Source organism: Macaca nemestrina, chromosome 16 (genome assembly GCF_043159975.1).
Source record: "Macaca nemestrina isolate mMacNem1 chromosome 16, mMacNem.hap1, whole genome shotgun sequence".
In the NCBI taxonomy this organism is placed as follows: Eukaryota; Metazoa; Chordata; class Mammalia; order Primates; family Cercopithecidae; genus Macaca; species Macaca nemestrina.
Window position 1 is genome coordinate 7,039,785 of NC_092140.1, and position 25,315 is coordinate 7,065,099.

At 41.2% G+C, this 25,315-nt stretch overlaps 2 long non-coding RNA genes across 4 annotated transcripts in view; one reads left to right on the top strand and one right to left on the bottom strand.

The window, feature by feature from the left end:
* LOC105485328 (uncharacterized) overlaps positions 1-25,315 on the bottom strand; it is a 174,888-nt gene that overhangs the window by 9,000 nt on the left and 140,573 nt on the right. For both annotated transcript variants that reach the window (XR_011614597.1, XR_003018849.2), the window contains 3 exons: positions 16,177-16,203; positions 15,236-15,337; positions 1,323-2,117 (listed from right to left, as the gene is read on the bottom strand). This is a non-coding gene — a long non-coding RNA (uncharacterized lncRNA). The remainder of the gene's footprint in view (positions 1-1,322; positions 2,118-15,235; positions 15,338-16,176; positions 16,204-25,315) is intronic.
* On the top strand, positions 1,561-23,767 carry LOC105485329 (uncharacterized). Of its 2 annotated transcripts, none has more exons than XR_011614598.1 (3): positions 1,561-1,694; positions 11,235-11,345; positions 23,640-23,767. It is a non-coding gene; the product is annotated as an uncharacterized lncRNA (long non-coding RNA). The 2 variants fall into 2 exon arrangements; XR_011614599.1 differs by lacking the exon at positions 23,640-23,767 and adding an exon at positions 12,450-12,516.

The window sequence follows — 25,315 nt, forward strand, 5'->3', positions numbered from 1 at the left end:
ATTTCTTCACAGGCATCTTTTTAATCCAGCTTAACTTTGGACATGAATTGAAGTTGACCAAATTGCTTGCTACAGTCCTGTCAGCATTTCTGCATTCAGAACTGTTTGTTGACTCAGTTGCAGTGATATAGATTTTCCCACACAGTCTGTTTGACATTTGCAAGTCCAGTCTGCACCAACTTCTATTGTATTAAGCAAATAACCATACTGCACTGAAATTCCACTCATTGTTAACTCTAAAGCAACAGGATTTTCTCCAGTTCACCAACAGTCAAACCTATTGTTATCACAAAACCCTCTCCAGATGAAAACTGAAAAGAATCATATGACCCAGAAAAAAGATTAGCCTTCAGGAAGTCTTTGGGTTTTGCCATTTTTGTCAAAATATCCCCAGAGGCAGTGGAAAATAATAAAGTAAAACCTATTTTTGGAATAAAGCCCATTTCAAAATAGAGTCTACAGACTTTCAAATTTGCAAGACAGGACTTCTCAAAATGAAAGGCACAAAACTGGGCTATGGTAAACCCAAAGGGACCAGAAGCAATTCAAAACAAGGGATTTAGTAACTTTTAATTGCCTCATTTTCAATTCAAAAGGGAGTGTAAGTATTGATATTATGCTATAGCTCAATTGCACAGACCAATCAGCTAGTTTGCTGTGACACAGGAATCCTCAGAGATTCGTCATTACCCAGGATTTCTGTCATTTCAGATGAATTTTCCACCTTGTTGGAAACAACACGCTGTACTTCCCCAATCTTCTTTTTCTATGCTTCTATCTGGGGAGACTGATTTAAATTATAGTGTTCCAAATAAAGTCTGAGTAGGAAACAAACCCAGTATTTTTTATATATGAAAAGGCAGGGTGTAAAAAGCTTCTTCTAAGGACACAAGGTATTTGTTTACCAGAAGGAACACAAAAGTTTACGTCTCAAGATTGGAACGTAGGCAAAACCGTAAAACCTGAATTATAAAAAATTAGAAAATAGTGAATAAAAATAGCTAATAAATTGCCAAGATTTATGTCCCAGTACCAGCTGCTGGGATTCCAAACCAGTTCCAGAGATGCTGGGGTTCTCAGGACACTACTTCAATTAGAGAGCTGTATGGAAACAGGATCGAGTGTGCACCCTTCTGGTCCACAACATCTCCTGAGGCTTCATGGATAGAGGAGGCGGCAGCACTAACATTCTTCACTTCGAATCATTAAGAATAACCAAATATTCCATATTGGTCTGTTTGTATATTAGCTATCTGTCATTGCATAATAAATTACCACAAAACTTAGTGGCATAAATCAGTAACAACCATTCATTACCCTACTGTGATATCCAGCTTCCAGGATGGCTTACAGAGATTCCCACTTCCTAGTTTTCACACCCTTCTGCAGTCCACACTTACGTTGACTATGACTGACATGTGCAGCCAGTTAGATCATATGGAAAAGACAACACGTGACTCCCAATGTTAGGTCATAAAAGACATCATTGTTTCCATATTTTCCCCTCTCTTGGATTCCTTCTCCTGGGAGAAGCTGGCTACCATATTGTGAGACACTCCAGCAGCCTGAAGAGGGATCCATAGGGAGAAATCAAGTTTTCCTGCCAATAGTCAGTGAGGAACTGAGGTCTCCTTAACATCCACATGAGGGAGCCATCTTGGAAGCAGATCACCCAGTTCCAGTCAAGCCTTCAGGTGACCACAGCCCCAACCAATATCTTAACTGCGATATCAGACACCTTAGCCAGTAACACCCAGTTAACCCCCTCATAAATTCCTGTTTCACAGACACTGGGGGGAAAGTGTTTATTTCTTTAAGCCACTACATTTTGGAATAATTGGGTATGCATCAATGAGTAACTACTACAGTAGCCTGCATATTTGGGAGTGGCTTATCTGAATGGTTCTGATCCAGGGTTTTTTGCAAGGTTGGCAAAGCTGCAGTTTTTTGAAGACCTAACCATCTGATGGATCTGTTTTTACTATGTCTCACTTATATGGCTGGCAAGTTGGTGTTGGCTGTTGATGGGAAGCCTCAGTTTCTCTTCCTGTCATCTCTGTGCGGTCAGCTTTGGTGCCTTCACAATGTGCAGGCTGGCTTCTCCCAGGGTAACTGAGCTGAGAAAGAGATCAAGGAGGAATCAGTACAGCCTTTTAGGACTGTGGAGGTTAATTTTGTGGCAACTTGACTGGGCTAAAGAATGCCTAGATAACTGGAAAGACATGATTTCTGGATGGGTGTGTGAGGGTCCTTGCAGAAAAGATTAGCATTTAAATTAGTAGACTAAATAAGAAAGACCCATCCTCACCAACGTGGTGGCCAGGCATCAACTAATCCATTTGTGGCCCAAATAGGAAAAACAACAGCAGAAAGGGTGAATTTGTTCTATTTGAACTGGGACATGCATGTTCTGCCTTCAAACATCAGCAATCCTGGTCCTCAGACCTTTGGACCTGGCCTCAATTACCATTGGATTTCCTGATTCTTCAGCCAGAATACTGCAAGTCGTGGAACTCCTTTGCTTCCATAATCACATGAGCTGGTTTTCATAATGATTTTCCCTCTCTCTCCAGATAGATAGAAAGAGATAGATAGAAAGATACAGATAGATATATGTATAGATCTGTCTCTCCAAATATATGTATCTGAGTGTATATACATGTATGTTATATAGACACATATACATAAAATATATATATATACATATATATAATATATGTAACACATTATTTGTTCTGTTTCTCTAGAGATCCTTGACTTATACAGATTTTGTTACTGAAGGTAGTTCTAGGGAAACAGTTTTAAGGATGAGTTTTATGAATTGGTTTTGTGGTGTCTAATTGGCTCTTGTAATCTGACCTGATTTCAAGTTGCTAAGGACTCTTTAAAGTAGTAAAGAGAGCATGATAGTTCATGGTGTAAACTTTATAAAGATATCCAAAATATCTGCAGTGGATATCACTAATCAACCACTTAGAAAAAGCAGAGTGAAGTGACTTAATATAACAATTTTGCACATTTTTTGAAAACGACACAATTCAATGGCATTGTTTGCTTATTCCTAACATCACTGAGCAAATGGGGGAAAAAAAAAAGTATGAGCTCAGGAATTCTAATTTCCACCTCAAGCACCACATAAATGACCTAAGAACTTCCAGATGTTTCTTGAAGGAGATCCTTATCTTCTGTTACTACAGGGTTGAAATTACTGAAAATCAAACTCAGAATCTTATCCTGTGATTGGCTGGATTACAACACAAGTTGAACTCCTAGCCTTAAAGTAGGGTGTCTACTGTTAAAGTGAGAACATTGACTGGGAAAGAATGAAAGAATGAGATCCCGTAAGTTGAGATGAAGATGTATAAGGAGAACATAATGAAACTGGGAACATTGAGCCCCTAAATTCTTTTTTTTTTTGGTAGCGTCTCTCTCTGTCACCCAGGCTGGAGTGAAGTGGCACAGTCTCAGCTCACTGCAGCCTCTGCCTCTTGGGTTCAAGCGATTATCCCACCTCAGCCTCCCAAGTAGCTGGAACTACAGGTGCGCACCACCACACCAGGCTAATTTCTGTATTTTCAGTAGAGATGGGATTTTGCCATGTTGGCCAGGCTGGTCTTGAACTGCTGACCTCAAGTAATCTGCCTGCCTTGGTCTCCCAAAGTGCTGGAATTACAGGCATGAGCTATGGTGCCCTGCCTGAGCCCCTAAATTCTGATAAGTCTTCTCTGCCAGTGGACGAAGTCTCCCTACTCACAGTGGTAGAGGCTTCTCCATTCACAAGGGCTTGGCCTTTCTACTTCCCTTTGAGGATAGTAATTTTGTATTGCCTGAGGAAACGGTAATGTCCTCCCCTGAGGCAGTTGCCCTGCAAGACAGTACTGATACTCTTCATGACCTACGCTCATCACCCCTCGTTGCTTCTAGACACATAACCAGGCTCAAGTCCCAGAAGATCCCTAAAGGTGAGGCGAATAGTGTAATTCATGGGGAGGTGTACTACACTCCAAAAGAACTTACTTGAATTTTCTAATTTTTATATGTAGAAATTTATGGGACGCGTGTGAAAATGGATATTAATACAGTAGAATAATATTGGGAGGAACATACATTTGGATCAGGTCAAACTTATTAATATGTACTCAATAAGAAGACATTTTACATTAAATGTTGCAACTCAAGGAGTTAGAAACAGCTCTTAGAGTTTGGCTGGTTGGTTGGTTGGAACATGGAACAAAAGACAACCCACAGTGAACACATTGCAAACATGCAACCTCTCTTGGTTTAATATAGGAAAGGGATTCAAAGATTTAGGGATATTGGAATGTAGAGCGGATTTGTCATTTGAGACTTAGACCCCCAGGGAGGGTCCAGAGGACACTACTTTCACCAATTCTTTGAGGAATAAATTTGTGAGGGGAGCCCCAGTAAGTTCTCTATAGGCGAGACCTGACAGTGGGAACTACAGACCTTGATTAGAAAATGTAAATGCAATGGGAGTAATTGGAACCTAGGAGGGCAGAGGCTAAGGGGAAGACTCAGTTGCCAGTGCCAAGGTGGGCAGTGGCTACCATAATGGACAGCAAAGTTAAAGCAGCAAACAGAGCAGTCAGATCTGTGCAGATATGTGGTGTTGGCTAGTTCATCATGGTGATGCTAGAGATGAAATAGATGGAAATCATACCCAAATTTTACTTGATCTGTATAAGGAGAAAAATTCTAGATGAACTGAACAAAAGCCTAACTCAAATCATAAAAACAGAGAATCACAGCCCCTGCATCAAGTCTCAGAATCAAGCCAGTTTGCAGACCCAGAACCTCTTTAATAAAGCAAAGGCTAGGTCCCTTGAGGAAGAGCCCTGGGACTGTACATCTTCCTCCCAGCCTTCCCCACAGAAACCTCCAGCCTTTTAAAAAGGTAACTGTGTGTGGGAAAAAGGAAAATGTCAGAACTTTGGGGGACTTCTGGACACTGGCTCTGAACTGTTAACTGATTTCAGAAGAGCCCAAAACATCGCTGTGGCCCTCCAGTCACAGTAGGGGTTAGTGGTGATCAGTTACTTTTAGCTCAGGTTCATTTCACGGTGGGTCCAGTGGATCCCTGAGCCCATCCAGTCATTATTTCCCCAGTTCCAGAATTGATCATTGGAATAGACATACTCCGAAGCTGGCAGAATCCCCACACTGGTCCTCTGACCTGTTGACTTAGGGGTATTATGGTGGGAATGGCCAAGTGAAAGTCATTATGACTGCCTCCACGTGCAAAAAGAGTAAATAAAAAACAGTACCCTGGAGGGATTGCAGAGATTAGTGCCACCATCAAGGACTTGAAAAATGCAAGTGTGGTGATTCCCATCATGTCTCCATCTAGCTGTCCTATTTGTCCTATGCAGAAGACAGTGAATTTCTACGTGCTCACCCAAGTGGTGACTCCTATAGGAGTTGTTGTATCAGACGTGATTGTATTGCACGAGCAAATTAACATATCCTCTGGTGCCTGGTATGTAGCTATTGATTTGGAAAATGCCCTCTTTTCCCATCTTTGTCCATGAGGTCCACCAGAACAGTTTGCTTTCAGCTGGCAAGGGCAGCAATACTCCTTCACCATCCTGCCTCAGGAATGCATCACCTTTCCAACCCTAGGTCATAATTGAATCCACAGAGATCTTGACTGCCTATCCCTTCTGCAAGTTACCACGCTGGTCTATTACATTGATAATATTATGCCTCTTGCACCTTGTGCGTGAGAAGTAGTAACTACTTTAGACTTATAGGTAAGACATTTGAGCATCAGAAAGTGGGGAAAAATCCAGTGATAATTCAGGAGTGTTCCAGCTCAGTAAAATTTTTAGGGGTCTTGTGATGTACAGCATGTCAAAATATCCCTTCTAAAGTGAAGGAAAAGTTGTTGAATCTGGCCCCTCCTATAACTCAGAAAGAAGCACAATGTCTAGTCGGCTTATTTGGATCTTGGAGGTGACGCATTACTCATTTGGGTGTCTCTCTCATCCGTTTACCAAGTGACCCAAAAAGCTGCTAGTTTTGAGTAGAGCCCAGAAAAAAAGAAGGCTCTGTGACGGGCCCAGGCTGCTGTGCAAGCTGTTCTGCCATTTGGATCCTATTATCCAGCAGATCCAATGGTGCTTGAAATGTCAGTGGCAGAAAGGGATGCTCTTTGGAGCAGTGCAGGCCTTTAGCATTTTGGAGGAAGGCCTTGCCATCATCAGCAGATAACTACTTTCTTTTCCAGAGAGAGCTTTTGGCCTGCTACTTGACCATAGTAGAATTGGAACACTTGACCACAGTCCATCAAGTTAACCTGTAACATGAGCTGCTTTCCATGAACTGAATGTTATCTGACCCATCAAACCATAAAGTTGGACATGCATAGCAACACTATATCTTCAGATGGAAGTGGTATACACATGATCGCGAGCCAAGCATACCTTGAAGGCACAAGCAATTTACGTGAATAAGTAGTTGGAATGCCCATGGTCCCACTCTTGCTACACTGCCCTTTCTCTCCCAGTCTGCATATATGGCCTCATAGGGAGTTCCCTACAATTAGTTGAAAGAGGAAGACAAATTCAGACCTGATTGAGAGACGGTCAACATGCAGGCACCACCCAGAAGTGGGTAACTGTAGCACTCAGCCACTCTCCAGGACATCCCTCAAAAACAGCAGTGAGGAAAATCCTCCCAGCAGGCACAACTTTGGCAAGTGTGCTTGGTTGTGAACTTTGCTTGGAAGGAGAAATGGCAAAATGTGAAAAATGACCAGTGGATCCTAGATGCAATGGCTACAGCCTCTGAATTGGGTATTAATGGGCTGTGGCTGGTGTTTGACAGAATGGTCAGAAACTTGAAAGAAAGATGATTGGAAAACTGACGTCAAGTAAATATGGGGAAGAAGTGTATGGAGAGATTTCTCTTAAAAGGCAAAAAATGTGAAGCTATTTGTGTCCCATGTGAATGCTCATCAAACGGTAACCTCACGAGAGAAGAATTTTAATAAAGTGGATAGGATGACCTTTCTGTGTATGTCAGTCAGCCCCTTTCCCACCTCTGTTATTGCCTGATAGGTTCATGAGGAAAATGGCCATGGCAGCGGAGATGAGCTATGCCAGGGCTCAGCACTACGTACTTCCACTCTCCAAGGCTGACCCAACTATGGCCACTGCTGGGTGGTCTTTGCTAGCAGAAGAGACCAACACTGAGGCCCCAAACAGCACCTTTCCTCAGGGTAATCAGCCAACTACCTGGTGGCAGGCTGATTACATTGGACCACTTCCATCATGGAAAAAGCAGTACTTTGTCCTTACTAGAAAAGATGCTCACTCTAGATATAAATTTGCCTGTACTGTATGCAATGCTTCTGCTAAAATTACCATCCATGAATTTACAGAAAGGCTTATTATTCAGCATTATGGTATTACACACAATGTGGCTTCTGATCAAGGAACTCACTTGCAGAGAAGTGCAGCAATGGGCCCATGCTCATGGAATTATTCACTGGTTATAGTACGCTCCTCACTATCATGAAGTTGCTGGCATGGTAGAATGGCAGAATGGCCTTCTGAGGAATCAGTTACAGTGCCAGCCAGGTGGCAATATCTTTCAGGGCTGGGACAATGTTCTCCAGAGGCTATATATACTCTGAGTCAGTGTTTAATATGTGGTGCCATTTCTCTGATAGCTAGGATTCATGGGTCCAGGAATCAAGGGATGGAAATGGGTGTGACTCCACTCACTATTCCCCACTAGAGACCCACTAGCAAATTTTTGCCCCATTTCCTGTGAATTTATGCCTTGTTGGCCTAGACATCTTTTTTTTTTTTTTTTTCCCTGAGATGGAGTCTCGCTCTGTCACCCAGGCTGGGGTGTAGTGGTGCAATCTCTGCTCATTGCAACCTTTGCCTCTCAGGCTCAAGCGATTCTCATGCCTCAGCCTCCCAAGTAGCTGGGATTACAGGCACATATCACCATGTCTGGCTAATTTTTGTATCTTTAGTAGAGATGGGGTTTTACTATGTTGGCCAGAACGGTCTCAAACTCCTGACCTCAGGTGATCCACCCGCCTCAGCCTCCCAAAGTGCTGGGATTATAGGCATGAGCCACTGGCACCTGGCCAGACATCTAAATTCCAGGGGGAGAAATGTTTCCACCAGGAGACAAACAATGATGCTATTGGATTAAAAGCGAAGATGGCCACCAGGCCACTCTGGGCTCCTTATGCTTCTGAGTCAACAGGCCAAGGAGGAAGTTACAATGCTGGTTGGGGTGATTGATCCAGACTGCCAAAGGGAAAGGTGACTGCTGTTCCACAACGGAGGTAAGGAAGAGTGTGTCTGGGATACAGGAGATTCCTTAGGAAATCTCTTAGTACTGCCATGTCCTGATTAAGGTCGATGGAAAATTACAACAACCCAATCAGGCATACCAACTAATAGACCAGACGCCCTAGGAATAACAACTGGAGTCACCCCATCAGGTAAAAACCAACTGAGGTGCTTGCTGAAAGCAAAGAGAATATAGAATGGGTAGTATTAAATAGAAGAAGGTAGTTATCAACATGAACTATAATCACATGACCAGTTACAGAATTAAGAACTGTAATTTTCATGAGAATTTCTTCCTTTATTGTTATAAATATGCCTGTGTATATATATGCATATATTAAGCAAATATCTGTTTTTTTTTTAATCTCTTATGCCCTTATATAATGTTAGATGTATTGATTTTACAACAATATTCAAGCATTGTTAGTTCTACATCATAGTATTTAAGTTACAGAATATCAAGAGAAGAGTACACATCTCTCAAGGACTTTACTTTCTCTTTTGAGGGAGGGATAATTGTTTATTTTCAATCATACACAGGATAATTGCATCATGTTAGCTAGAATTATGATGTTATTGTCTTTATTTGGAGATTAAATGCGGTTTTATTATATGATAAACTAAGGAGATGTGTTTGAGTGCAAAGTTGGCAAGGGGTGGATATGTGATGGTTAATTTTATGTGTCAACTTGACTGGGTTAAGGGATGCTCAGGTAGCTGGCAAAATATTATTTTTGGGTCTATCTGTGAGAGTGTTTCCAGAAGAGATTATACACACACACACATACACACACATACACACACGTATATGTATGTATATGTATATATATATAATATAATTATATGTGTGATATAATTCTATGTATAGGCACCTATATAAACACATGCACATATATATCTCCTATTGATCCTGTTTTTCTGGAGAAGCCTAATACAATAACCTAGGGTCAAAAGATGCACATTGTTATTTCTATGACATTCTATTCATTAAAAGTAAGTTTCTGAGACATATTTTAGGTGAGGGGATTTAGATTCTACCTTTTGAAAAGAAGAATATCAAAGAATTTTTGTACATACTATAAGACCACCAGAGTTCACACTCTGGCTACAAATTATTAACCTTCCTCTTGCATGCCAAATATATATATTCCCTTCAAAATTCCCCCCAAATCTTACTTATTACAGCTCAGACTCAAGTTCAAGGATTTGGGTATCTAAATCAAATCCTGCTTTAAGTGAAAGTCCTTCAATGTGGTTTCTTGAGTACAGCTCCTTCCTAACTGAAGACTTGTCAGCTAGAGAGAAATTGTCTGTATCATACACCTATATATAATGGTGAGACAAGCCTGAGATAACCTGTGTAAATACTTTCAAAAATGGGTAGAGCAAGGAGACACACAGGAATCACTGGTCCATAGCAATTGTGAAATCTAGCAGGACACATATTAGCATTTCTTTGATCAGGAGTCAAGGCCTGACAACAACTCTTCGTAACTCTTCGCTCTGTCCTCTAAGTTCTTCACCTGAGTCATTTCTTCTTTTCCATGGAATATAGCTTGTGTTTTTAGCAGAATGGTATTCTTAGCCTGCTCCTTACCCGTAGAAACTTTGAATTTCAAAGTCTTCTTTTTAAATTGTACAGTTCCTGCACCTTGCAGTTCAAGCAAACAATGTTTTTGTTAATAAAATTATCTTAAAAACTTTGTGAGTCTCCTGTGATTCCTGTTGGTATTCACTCTGTTAGAAAAAGCCACACACACAAATGTGGAATTAGCCCTTCTCTGTCTTGGGCTTCTACTGCATGTGGTGAGGAACAATACTTTTTAAGCTTCTCAGAGGTGTCACTGTTTGAATGATTGTCTGAGGTACACATTAGATATTTCCAAGCTCTTAACAAAAGGTTTACAGCTACACCCTCAACTGCTTCTTCTTACCATGTTTTGTTGACAGCAGTCTAGATTTGATATTTGTCCTGGAACCATTTTTAACTTTAGCATCATTTTACTATCTAGGAAGTTTAGTATTTTTAAAAGTAGCAATTTTCATCTCTCTTATGCTTCATAGACCTTTTAGTTTGTATCTCTTCTTTTCCATCTTACTATAAACAACAAGTAAAAGCTATGTGATGCCTTCAGCAGTCTGTCTGGAAATGTTATTAGCTAGATCTGACAGTTCCTTGGGTACACTTTGTACTTCAACAACACTTTCACCAGTTGACCAACTGGGGCAGGTATCCAGGAAAAGTTCAGTGCTTGTTTACCTGGCCAGTGTCCTGGTCTCACAAGCACTAAGAAAGTATGCTTATCCATCAAAGAAGGGAAATGGCCAGTAAAAATGCATGAAATAAAGTGATTTCCATGGCTGGAGAAGTGGGTGAGGTGGGTATGGTTTCTGAGGTCAATACTTAAAATTCTCTGTAATACCAACTAGTTTAAACATTGTGCTTTACAATTTCCAAAGCACTTTCACATGCATTTCTATGTGACTGTGCAGTATTTCTTTTGAGACAGTCATTGTGGATTACTGAATAATTGGATATTTTGGTAGGTACTTGTTTGCATGAGTCAGAAACAAAGTTAGAGCTGATTAACATTCTATGAAATATTCTCAATAAACGTGAACATTGGAAAACAGAAAAATTGAGCAATACGCATATACATTTAATAAATGATACCTATTTCAATTCAATACGTTGGTATTAGATTCAGTCACTCAGTGTTGTTTTCAAAGCTCTGACCTCTCACGGAGAAGGCGGCAGTATATACAGCTCTCTATAATGCAAAGCAAAATATCTTCATATACACAACAGAGAAACTAACTGAAGTTTTACTGAAGTTCCCTTAAAACATGAAGGAGAAAACTCCAGAATTAAACTCATTTTCCCACCATTTTTTCTAGTTTTTCCCCAAGGTATTTGTTTAATGATTAATGGCGGAGGAGTGGGACGTTATACCCCATGCATGCTGAGGAAAAGAGCAATGCAGCTAAAATAAGCAGATGAATGAAAAGGTAAGAATCAGACCAGCCTGCAAAGCAGGCTACAGTTTCACGGGCAAAAAAAATCTAAAACATGAGGGGAAAAAAAAAAAAGATGAGTTTAAAGAATGTAACTAAACACAGGATATGATACAGCCTACTGTACAGTGATTACAAATGAGATGATAAATGGGAGAATTGCCCATTTATTTTTTCAATGACTGTTTTAATGCACTCTGGTCAAAATGTAGTGATAAATAAAACACAAAATCTAGGAATAAAAAAGGAAGGGACATAAATTATTCTTATTTCTAAACATTGTCATTACTTTTTAAATTGAAATTATATACAAATCATTCATGTGGTGTTTACAATGTCAGGAAAAAAATATCTTCTCTGCATCTGCTACATCACGTTCAAGTCCACTGTGTTGACATCAGAGAAATAAGACTTTGCAATGGGTGAAATTCAAACTTTTAAATCTCTAGAAAAATTAAAATTCAGATTTTGAAGTTAATTTCTTTCATTTCATAAGATGGATTTTTTTGTGTTTTTTCACATAAATGTAAGACTTCTATGGAAAGAAAAATAGTGAACAAGAAACTAGATGGTGTTCGCCTTGCTTCTCATGTAACTAGTGCCCTGCGGTAATCTGGGTGAGCTACGTCTGCACAAACACATATTTCTCCCTGAAAACAGCAAGAAAATTAGCAAGAAAATTAAACATATCTTATTTCCTGACCTCTGCTCTGTGTTGATTACTGAAAGAGAGGGGACTTTAAGAACATAAGATACGGCCCGGCGCGGTGGCTCATGCCTGTAATCCAGCACTTTGAGAGGCTGAGGCGGATGGATTACCTGGGGTCAGGAGTTCGAGATCAGCCTGGCCAACATGGTGAAACCCCGTCGCTACTAAAAATATAAAAATTAGCCTGGCGCGGTGGCAGGTGTTTGTAATCCCAGCTACTCGGGAGGCTGAGGCAGGAGAATCACTTGAACCCGGGGGGCAGAGGTTGCAGTGAGCCGAGATCGCACCACTGCACTCCAGCCTGGGCAACAGAGCGAGACTCCATCTCAAAAACAAACCAACAAACAAAACAAGATAAAAATATAGGATCCCTTTTTCTTCCCTTACAGGACTTCCCAGTGAGGGGAAAAGGAGACAAAGGGCGCACTTGCCTTGGAAGCTGCCGATGGCTTCCCCTTCTCCATCCTGGGGGACTGTTTACTTCTCTTTGATAGAGCTGTTTCTCTGTGGATTACGTCAACATTTTGTGCTCCATCTCAGTAGTTTCCTCGGGCAGCACAGAAAGATGCTGAGTTATTGTGCTCACTAAATCATGACGCTCACACCCTGGATATTCTGTGTGAAGGCAAGAGGCACCCTGGGAGCCAGTGCAGCAGTTAGCTAACTTCTTTGGGGGTAATCACCACTTTCCAGAAGAGAATGGAAGAGAAAACATCTAACAGCCACTGAGCCACCTGTGCTCCACCCCAACCTGCTGCTAGAGTGACATTTTTTGAGGACAACAGTCGGCCACACTCCACGGTCCTGCATCTGGGAATGGATCCGGGCGTCTAGGCTGCAAGAGCCTCTGAGCCTCAGCATCCTTGCCTCACACACCTGCGATGTGCGTTCTTCCACTGACAAAAACAGATGGCGGTGTTTCAAGCCATCACCTCCAGCGGAAAGGTAGATGTGAACGCAGATGAGAAAAAGAGCCTGGAGAAAACTGCAGGAGTGAGAGGAGCCATTTGCGCTCAAAGTGAAATATGAGTGAAAACAGGTTCACACTGGAAATGTTCTGCAGATCAGTTAGTATGAAGAAGCAATAATTATAGAAGATGTATTGCAAATATTTTCAGTGCAAAAAAAAAAAGAGAACAACAATACTGTTTCCTTTCTGAAACGTGTCACACTGAAAGCTACTACATATCAGGATCACCTCACTCAAACATAGACTCTCAGGATTCAACTATTTAATCTGGACTCGAGTTTTCCCCCAAAATTCTTTTCACCATCTAGCTGCACAGTACAGAGCACATGAAAACATTAAACCTACAATTACATTGATAAACTGACCTTCAGGAGGCATCCCCTATACCTTAGCTATGGAGATGAGAGTATTTTTTAATTTATTAGATTGTAAAAATCTAATAACTTACAGAATAGAAATCATGCTTAAAGTTTACTTCAATAGAAAAAGCAGAACATGGAATTGCTGGATTATATGTTAGCACCAGTGTACACATATGTCCAAACTCACCAAATTGTATACATTATGTGCAGTTTTTAATAGCAATTATACCTCCATAAAATCAGAGAAAAAAGAAAAAAGGCAGAATGTGAAGAAAAAGGGGGGAAATGAAATGACTTAAATATATTTCCTGTAAAAATTGCAGTATCTTATGACATAACCAAATATTTGCTGTGACTTAGTCTGAGGCTTTGAAATGGATAAGGGCATGGTTAGTGCTATTCTGGTGCTAGGGCATGTTTCCTGTGAAAGGACCACCCTTCTCGGTGTGCTATCTTCCCCTGAAATGTGCTCCTGAAGTTAGATCACAGGACGAGTGGCCGTATATCAAAGTGAAGAGCGTAGTTAATCTCCAAAATAAAAACCCTTGTAAATATCAACCAGATGATTGCTCCCAGAAAGTTCTTTCCAGGATACAGCGGCACAAGACAAAGTCGATGCAAATACCGAAGAGAGATTTGATAAGACGATGGCAGAGGACCTGAAAAGACCAGTTCCTGCTGAGGACTTTTTCTCCATTTATTCAAGAAGCACGTGTAGTTATGTTTGTAGCCAGAAATGAAGACGGTGAAGCACCCAAGCAACCTGTGAGCCCACAAATGTGTGTCTGCAATTGTAAGTACCGCACTGGAAAAATATGCCAAGATGGGCAGCATGAGGGGCTTGATTTCAGTAGATTAGTCCTGCAAGCACAGACTGCCCTCAAAAAGAGCAAAGAACTGAGGCTATACCTGGACTATGATAGATTGCTAGTAAATGATAGGAAATTCATAAATACATAGATACGGTCATGTACTGTGTAAGGATGCTTCAGTCAATGCTGAACCGTGTATAAGACAGCAATGTTTCAACCAGATTACAAAAACGTATCTTTTCTGTGTTTAGATATACAAATACTTACCATTGTGTTACAGTTGCCTACAGCATTTCTTACGGTAACATGCCGTCCAGGTTTGTAACCTAGGAGCCATAGGCCGTACCGTACAGCCAATGTGTGCAGTAGGCTATATCACCAGGTTTGCGTTAAGTCCTCTGTCATGTTCACAAAATGACTAAATCACCTAATGATGCATTTCTCAGAATGGGTCCCTGTCATTAAGTGATGCATGACTGTATTTTGCAAGTCATACACTCTCTGTTACTTTCACCACTCGTCATTTCATCCTAACAACACCAGAGGGAGAGGCGGAAGCCAAATTCACACCAACATAAATATCCAGGCATCTTTTCTTACTCTCCCCACACAGTAGCCCCACGATAGATAAAACTGTTAAAACCATCCATGGTTGTTAACAACAACTATTCTACAATGGAACATGTTTTTGTTTTAATGGTCACATTGAGAGTGACTTCATCTCCTCCCCTCCCTTCCTCACTCTGATCCTTGAATGCCAAGCCCATCACCCCCAGGACCAGTGCACATGCTGTTTCCTCTTGCACACGAGCACTCTCCAGGCATCTGCGAAACTCCCTCCTTCAGTTCCTCAGGTGCTGTACAAATCTCTCCTACTAGAGGCTTTCCCCAGTCACTCAGTAAAATCATACCCGCTCCTGCCCCTTGCGACACTTCCTCTTTCTCTTTACTTATTTTACTATTCTCCAAATATGTGTTACCACTTGACAGGCTATATATATTTTTGTTTGCTTGTTTGCTATTGTTCTTACCTCCTAAAATGCAAGCTCCATGAGGGATGTCCTTCCGTTCAGTGCTGGATTTCCAGTTCCTGGGCACTTTCTTCCACCTGGCAGATTCTCAGTAATTCTGTGCTGAATAATTGAATAAAGTATTTAATTCTAATGTAATTAAAACTCCACTAAACATGGCCGGGCGCGGTGGCTCAAGCCTGTAATCCCAGCACTTTGGGAGGCCGAGACGGGCGGATCACGAGGTCAGGAGATCGAGACCATCCTGGCTAATATGGTGAAACCCCGTCTCTACTAAAAATACAAAAAACTAGCCGGGCGAGGTGGCGGGCGCCTGTAGTCCCAGCTACTCGGGAGGCTGAGGCAGGAGAATGGCGTAAACCCGGGAGGCGGAGCTTGCAGTGAGCTGAGATACGGCCACTGCACTCCAGCCTGGGCGACAAAGCGAGACTCCGTCTCAAAAAAAAAAAAAAAAAAAAAAAAAAAAAACTCCACTAAACTTCATGTTTTCTATCCTCCTCCACAAACTAGGAATGTGGTCATCTTTCTAAAGCACAGTTAAGATCAGGTTTCTCAATCCCCTGCACTGGTAATGTCAAAAGCAAACAGGGACATGAGTAACTTAGGAGGCTCCCCTAGGAAGACAGAGTCTAAATTCCTTAACCTAATTTGCAAGACTTTTAATGAATTTTTAATGATCTGCCTTTTGGGTGTATCTCCAGATTGATTTCCCACTATTTAATTATCACGTGTTAAAAGCATGGATTTTGGAACTTAATTTATTAGGTTCAAGCATTGTCCTCATCACTTATTACCTGTGTGTTTATAAAATTTCTGCAGTTTTGTTTTCTCAGCGGTAAAATGATGATAATAGTATCCATCTTGCAATTTGTGTTTTGAGAAACAAGTGTGTTAAAATATGTAAAGTACTTAAGGAAAAAAAAAACCTACTAAATACATACCTAGACAGTGATCTAGCAGGTCAATTCCTAGGGATTTACCAAAGAGAAATGAAAATATCAGTTTACGAAGAGACTTGGACACATTTTCATAGCAGCTTTATCCATGAGAGCCCCCAAATTGGAAAAAGCCCACATGTCCATGAATGGGAGAACAGATTTAAAAATCTGTAGTGATGCTGGCAAGGCTGTGGAGAAACAGGAACGCTTCTACACTGTTGCTAGGAATGTAAATTAGTTCAACTATTGTGCAAGACAGTGTGGCGATTCCTCAAATGTCCGGAGCTGCACGCCCCGGCCATAGCGAGTAGTAGCTGACGATTGAAGACGCCTGAGCTATGTTCATTTCCACCCCACGCCTTCTCCCTATCTTTGCCTTTTTTCCCTGTATTAATACCTCATAAAAGATGGCGCTCTTCCTGCTTCTTCTTCACCTATTTTTCCCGCGCCCGCGAAAATTGCTACCTGACGGCGCAGGTGCAACATGACGTTCGACCAGAGAAACCAATACCTACTTGGTCACGCCCTCTGTGATGAGATCATCTCCGCCTCTGGCCCAACCCCTTTCCCTCCAAGTGTATATAAGGCACTGCATTACCGCCATTAAAAGAGACTTGATCAGAGCACTGTCTTGTCTCCATTTCTCGTATCTCTTGTTCCCCAAATTCCCACCCCCTCTTCCAGGACCTGCTTCGACTATCCCGCGGGCCGGGAGACGTGGCGCCCGAACAGGGACCTGGAAACGAGGGACTCTGTGAGGAAGAGGACGCCAAAGGATGGTCGACCGCTAACAAAGACAAAAGGAATTAAACTGATCACCGCGGGAACCTGCCGCGTCAGGATCGAAGGTAAGTGAGGCGTCCGAAATGGGACAAGAATTAAGCCAACATCAAATATATGTAGGACAATTAAAAGAGGCTTTAAAGATACGAGGAGTAAAGGTTAAAGGTAATGACTTGTTTAAATTTTTTGATTTTGTAAAAGATATTTGCCCTTGGTTCCCACAGGAAGGAACTATTGATATCAAGGTATGGCGTAGAGTAGGGGATTGTCTTCAGGACTATTATAATACTTTTGGGCCAGAAAAAATTCCTGTGACAGTTTTCTCTTATTGGAACCTCATTAGAGATTTAATAGATAGGAAGGAGGTCGATTCACAAGTCATGGCTGCGGTGGCTCAGACAGAGCATATTTTAAAGGTGAGCTCCTGTTCTAACCTTGCGGGGCCTCCGCAAGATACGGAGGAGGATCTCATTTCCCTCGAGGGTGATCGTGGGAGTGGATCCCAGTGGATGTGCAGATGGCTGGGCGGGTCTTGCATGTTTGCAGTTTTTGTAAATTTGTCGAGTACCATCTGAAAATAATTATTACTATTCAGTGATTCTCAAGCTTTCTCAATTTTGGCAGTGTATATGAACCACCTGAAGATTGTATTTTAATTGGTTAAAACAATGGTTCTCATTGAGTTTCAGCCTTCAGTGTGCATGAAACTCACTTGGGAGGCTTGTTCAATCACAGCTTGCAGAGCTCTGCCCTCCAAGTTTCTGATTTGCTGCGTCTGGGGTGCAGACCATTATTTACTTATCTACCATGTACCCAGGTGATGAGGTTTTTGGTCTTGTAGGCATGCTTTGCGTTTACAAGATTTAAGAGCAGTAAATATCACTATGATCCTTATGGGTGCCTTACAACCAGGATTACCTTCACCGGTTGCGATTCCTCAAAAATATTTTAAAATCGTTATTGACCTTAAAGATTGCTTTTTTACAATTCCCCTTCATCCTGCTGACCAAAAAAGATTTGCCTTTAGTCTTCCATCTACAAATTTTAAACAACCAATGAAACGCTATCAATGGAAAGTCTTACCTCAGGGTATGGCTAATAGTCCTACCTTGTGTCAAAAATATGTAGCTGCTGCTATAGAGCCAGTCAGAAAAACGTGGGCACAAATGTATATTATACATTATATGGATGATATTTTAATAGCAGGAGAAATTGGCGAACAAGTCTTACAGTGCTTTGCTCAACTCAAACAAGAGTTAGCAGCAGCTGGACTACAAATAGCCCCAGAAAAGGTACAATTACAAGATCCATACACCTATCTTGGTTTTCAAATTAATGGACCCAAAATCATTAATCAAAAGGCCGTTATACGTCGTGATCATTTAAAAACTTTAAATGATTTCCAAAAATTACTGGGAGACATAAATTGGCTTCGACCGTACTTAAAACTCACTACAGGAGAGTTAAAACCTCTTTTCGATATATTAAAAGGAGACTCTAATCCAAAATCTCCCAGGTCCATTACTAAAGAAGCATTAATGGCACTCCAACAGGTAGAACATGCCATTGCAACACAATTTGTTACCAGTATTGATTATTCTCAGCCATTAATATTCCTTATTTTTAACACAACAATAACCCCTACTGGCCTATTTTGGCAGAACAATCCCATTATGTGGGTACACCTGCCCTCCTCCCCTAAAAAGGTTTTGTTGCCTTATTATGATGCCATAGCTGATCTAATTATCTTGGGAAGAGAAAACAGTAGAAAATACTTTGGAATAGAACCCTCTACCATTATACAGCCCTACACTCAATCACACATTCATTGGCTATTACAAAATACGGAAGCCTGGCCAATTGCTTGCGCTTCTTACACTGGCTCAATTGACAACCATTACCCACCTAACAAACTTATTCAATTTTGTAAACTTCATGCGTTTGTGTTTCCCCATATTACCAGCAAAGAACCTCTCAATGACGCATTATTAATTTTCACTGATGGATCTTCCACAGGACTTGCCGCTTACACTTATAATAATGTAGTCGTTAAATTCCAGACCACTTATACATCAGCTCAGCTGGTCGAATTGCAAGCTATAATTGCAGCACTATCAGCTTTTCCTTGTCAGCCACTTAACATTTACACAGACAGCACCTACCTGGCTCATTCAATACCCCTCTTAGAGACCGTGCCTCAAATTAAACATATTTCAGACACAGCTGACCTATTTTTACAATGTCAACAACTTATTCGAAAAAGGACTACTCCCTTTTTTCTTGGGCATATTAGAGCACATTCAGGATTACCGGGACCTTTAACACAAGGTAACGCGACAGCTGACGCGGCAACAAAAATCATAGCCACAGTCACTACAGACAATTTGCAACAAGCACAAAAAGCACATGCCTTACATCATTTAAACACCCAAACCTTAAGACTCATGTTTAAACTTACCAGAGAACAAGCTCGACAAATAGTTAAACAATGCGCCAACTGCATAACATATTTGCCTGTTCCCTATCTAGGAGTTAACCCCCGAGGACTCATCCCCAACGAAATTTGGCAAATGGACGTTACTCACCACTTAGAATTCGGTCAGCTAAAATATATCCATGTATGCATAGACACCTATAGTGGATTCATCAGTGCAACTCTCCAAACAGGAGAGGCCACCAAACATGTCATAGCTCATTTATTACATTGCTTTTCTATTTTAGGAATACCCAAACAAATCAAAACAGACAATGGCCCTGGTTATATAGCCAAAACCTTTTTACAATTCTGTAATACCCTACAAATTAAACATACCACAGGTATTCCCTATAATCCCCAAGGACAAGGTATAGTAGAAAGAGCTCATCTGTCTTTAAAAACTGTTATCACAAAATTAAAAGGGGGGAGCTGGTACCCCGTGAAGGGTACCCCTAGAAACATAATCATGCCCTGTTTATCCTTAATTTTTTAAATTTGGACAGTCATGGAAAATCGGCTGCTGATCGTTTCTGGCATCCTGAATCTCAAAAACAGTTTGCAATGGTAAAATGGAAAGATCCACTTGATGGTTCATGGCATGGTCCCGATCCAGTTTTAATTTGGGGAAGAGGCTCAGTATGCATCTTCTCACAAAAAAATGATGCAGCCAGATGGCTGCCTGAAAGATTGGTAAGACAAATAAATCATAACCATTATCAGTCCAGGGAAGATAAATCTCCCTGAGAAGTTCTTTCCTTCTTGTTTTTCAGAAAATGAAGCCTAACATGAGATTCCTTTGGAGAATAATCGCTCTATATAACATAGTGACAGTCTATGCAGGTTTTGGTGACCCTCGTAAGGCAAGAGAATTATTATGAAAACAATACGGCCAGCCTTGTGATTGCAGAGGGGGACAGGTATCTGAACCTCAGTCAGACAGAATCACCCAGGTGACTTGCTCGGGCAAGACAGCTTACCTAATGCCAGACCAGTCATGGAAATGAAAAGTGTTGTTTTTACGCCAACAAATCCGGAATCGTCAGAGATAAGATAAAGACTTTACAGGAAGAACTAGAAGAGCGCAGAAAAGGTCTGGTCGCTAATCCCTTGTGGACTGGACTCGATGGACTTCTCCCCTATCTCCTGCTATTTCTTGGTCCTTTACTTACTCTTCTACTCTTTCTCACTCTTGGGCCTATAATCTTTAATAAGCTTATGGCATTCGTCAGACAACAAATCGAGGCCTTCCAGGCCAAACCTATACAGGTCCATTATCATCCCCTTGAGATGACTGAAAATGGTGAGTCTTATTTGCCTTAATAAGACCACCTCCCCTGTGTGCTGAACTGGACAGTCAATGACGGGTAAGAGGACACTATCTCCATCGGAGCCTAAGACAGGAGGGCCGCCCTTGCTGCTGCCTTATCCCATGACGGGCCTAGAAGGTGGGGATGAGTTGACCCAACCTAAGACAGGCGCAGTTCCCGAGGGGTCGTTTTCTCATCATAAAATAATTAAAAGGGGGACCTGTCCGGAGCTGCACGCCCCGGCCATAGCGAGTAGTAGCTGACGATTGAAGACGCCTGAGCTATGTTCATTTCCACCCCACGCCTTCTCCCTATCTTTGCCTTTTTTCCCTGTATTAATACCTCATAAAAGATGGCGCTCTTCCTGCTTCTTCTTCACCTATTTTTCCCGCGCCCGCGAAAATTGCTACCTGACGGCGCAGGTGCAACATGACGTTCGACCAGAGAAACCAATACCTACTTGGTCACGCCCTCTGTGATGAGATCATCTCCGCCTCTGGCCCAACCCCTTTCCCTCCAAGTGTATATAAGGCACTGCATTACCGCCATTAAAAGAGACTTGATCAGAGCACTGTCTTGTCTCCATTTCTCGTATCTCTTGTTCCCCAAATTCCCACCCCCTCTTCCAGGACCTGCTTCGACTATCCCGCGGGCCGGGAGACTCAAAGACCTAGAGGCAGAATACCATTTGACCCAGCAATCCCATTACTGGGTATATATCCAAAGGGATATAAATCTTCCTATCATAGAGATACATGCATGCGTATTTTCATTGTGGCACTGTTCACAATAGCCGAGACATTGAATCAGCCCAAATGCCCATCAATGATAGAATAGATAAAGTACTAAATAAATAATGTACTAAAATGTAGTACATATACACCATGGAATACTGTGCACCCATAGAAAGCAATGAGATCATGTTTGTTGCAGGGACATGGATGAAGCTGGAAGCCATTGTCCTCAGCAAACTAACACAAGAACAGAAAACCAAACACATGTTCTCACATATAAGTGGGAGCTGAACAATGAGAACACGTGGACACAGGGAGGGGAACAACACACACTGGGGTCTGTTCAGGGTTGGAGGGACGGAGAGCATCACGATAAATAGCTAATGCATGCTGGGCTTAATACCTAGGTGATGGGTTGATAGGTGCAGCAAACCACCATGGCACATGTTTACCTATGTAACAAACCTGCACGTTCTGCACATGTATCCTGGAACTTAAAATTAAATTAAATTTTAAAAATAATAATAAAAATAAAAATCTGGCCGGGCGCGGTGGCTCACGCCTGTAATACCCAGCACTTTGGGAGGCTGAGGCGGGCGGATCACAAGGTCAGGAGATCGAGACCACGGTGAAACCCCGTCTCTACTAAAAATACAAAAAAATTAGCCGGGCGCGGTTGTGGGCGCCTGTAGTCCCAGCTACTCGGGAGGCTGAGGCAGGAGAATGGCGGGAACCCGGGAGGCGGAGCTTGCAGTGAGCCGAGATCGCGCCACTGCACTCCAGCCTGGGCGACAGAGCGAGACTCCGTCTCAAAAAAAAAAAAAAAATCTGTAGTATAGTCATACAATGGAATACTACTGAGCAATAAAAAGGAATGAACTATTGATACAGGCAACGACAGGGATGAATCTCAAAGACCTCATGCCCAGTGAAAGAAGCACCGCACAAAAGCAAACAGTGTATTGATAGAAGATTCTGGAGGAGAAAAAAATAATCATGGGAGGGGAAGAAAATCAGAGGAGTGCTTGCCCCTTAGAAAGTGGATTGAAGGCTCACTGGGAAAGGCTTGAGGAACTTTCTAGGGTGGTGTTAAGTTTCTGTATCCTTGGGTTAGAAAAGTGAGATTGTGCTGAAATTTAGAGAGTGTACACTTTCAATTTGTGCAATTCATTTCACATAAGTTTTACAGGAAAAGAATACAAGTAAATGCAAAATTTTAATTTGTGATAGGCATACTTCAATATTTAGTAGGAATTTTAATGATGTCTGCAATTTACTTTCAAATGCACTGAAAACAAATGATAATTAATTGCTGGATAGAAGGTTGGAAGAATGGATAGACATGAAAAAGTTTAGTTAAATGTTAATGGTAGCATGGAAGTGGTGAGTATATGGATTCTCACCTAAAAATTCCTTTAACTTTGCTGTATCTGAAAATTTTCATAATAAAAATTGGGAAAAATACAAAAGGAGTGTAGCAAAAATATTAATTTAGGTTATCATCATGTAAAATGATTCCACATTTACAATTGTCCATAAAAGTAAACCCGAGCCTCTCTCTTTTAGATCTTTGAGACTCAGTATTACATATTGCCTGACAATTATTGACGTATTTATCCTACACTAGCATTAACCATATCTTTCTTCATTGACTATTTTTATAGAACAAAAGTTAAATGAGCCCAGTGTTTTGCAATTAATTTTTACAGCATCATTGATTAGATTTCCCCAAATAATTTATTTCTCACTTCATACCCTAGAAGGTAATTCCATTTAATATTGTGGTGTAACATTTTAAACCAGACTGCCTCAGTGTGCCATTGAAAGATTTACGTAGGTCTGAAGCAAGAGCTATTTCTGCCTAATGATCTGTATGTAAAAGCAACAGAAATATAGAAGGTAGGAATAATCAATCTATAAAGTGTTATATATCTCCTAAGAGTTGTCTAAGTAATCAAAGATTTCCTGGTGTGGGTCATAATACATTATAGTGACTCCAGTTAACTAAACACTTAAAATATATGTTTCTCTGGAATTTAACATTACCTCTGCACTGCTGGGATAGTAAACCATTTTGTGTGGCCCATTCAAATATACAACCTAATTATCTAATTCAGTCAGTAAATAAAATAAAGCTTTATTTTTATTTTTATTTTTATTTTGCAGGCTGCAGGGCGCCAGCTAAACTCTCTGGGAAGTTGCAGGAGGCACAGATACAGCCTTAACCTTGAAGCGTCTTCCATCAGAGACATTTCAAGGTGGAGTGTGAAAACGAAGAGAAAGGCTCTGCTCTAACAGAACTTTCTGCCCAGCCATAACACAAAGATACCATGAAAAAAATAACAAAATACTGTCATAAGAAAATGTAACACGGCCGGGCGCGGTGGCTCAAGCCTGTAATCCCAGCACTTTGGGAGGCCGAGACGGGCGGATCATGAGGTCAGGAGATCGAGACCATCCTGGCTAATACGGTGAAACCCCGTCTCTACTAAAAAATACAAAAAACTAGCCGGGCGAAGTGGCGGGTGCCTGTAGTCCCAGCTACTCGGGAGGCTGAGGCAGGAGAATGGCGTGAACCCGAGAGGAGGAGCTTGCAGTGAGCTGAGATCCGGCCACTGCACTCCAGCCTGGGTGACAGAGCAAGACTCCGTCTCAAAAAAAAAAAAAAAAAAAAGTAACACAAATAAAGATACAGTACTCCAAAGTACCCAGGATGCCAATTATAACTTACCAATATAACTTCAGGTTGTTAATAAATACTTCATAGGTCTATAATTTCATAGTAATAGTTTAATATTGAATTTAGAGGAATAAAGAAAAAATATATTTTTAAATCCTATACTCAGTAATGGCTAACATTTATTGACCCATTATTTTATTTTATAACATTTTATATAACTCATAAAACAATGCTTATATAAAAATTCACACAAAGTGACTAGAAAACATACAATTTCCAAAAATGTCCTCGGTTTTTGTTACATCCAGTTTTCCAAAAATGCACTCAAATTAATGGTAAAATGCAGACATTATGTGATATTTCATTCTTTGGTAAAACTATTCTTATTATTTTGTCTCCTCAAAAGATAAACTCTGACATCTTCTTTGTGTAGGAGCTGCTATTAACATCACCAGGAGAAAATTGTTAAAGCTGGATCTGGGAGAGGCAAGTATTTCCACATAGCAGTAATAGCTCCTTAGTCCCCACCCTCACTTCAGTACCTCCACCTGGTCCATCTACACTGCCAGGTGGGGTAAGAGCTCAATGACCTCCAAGCAGGAGGCTAGAGACCCCCTCTCCACTAAGCAAGTTGCAAACGTTTGGGGGAAAGCTGGGAATGGAGGATGTCTCTGCAGGAACCCAAGTCACCGTACTGTGGTGTGGTCAGGCCAGTGACTCTCACCATGTAGGCGGCCAATTGTTCACCACTGAGTAGATGCCAGTGGCTGGTGGATGACTGCTGCTGGTATGATGTCCCCTCCCCATAAATTTAAACTTAAAAGATCATCTTTGATGGTCACAAGCTGTGTGACCTCTGCTCAGCCACCTTGTTCTGATCATTTCCCAAGTGAGAGCCATGACTCATATTTCAACCTCTATGATCTTTATATCCACCACCAAGGATCCTTCTGACTACCACCCTTGCATTATGAAAACTGGGCTAGAATTCCTCTTGATTCCAACTTAAAAGCTTCATATGCTGTCTATGACACATTTCTATGTACTAAATAAATAAACAGATTTCAAAACAATCTGTGCTATAGCATCGTGTAACCATCTAAGCCATAAAGTTCTATATTCAATAATTTAACAAAAATAGCTCAATTTTATCTTCAAAAAT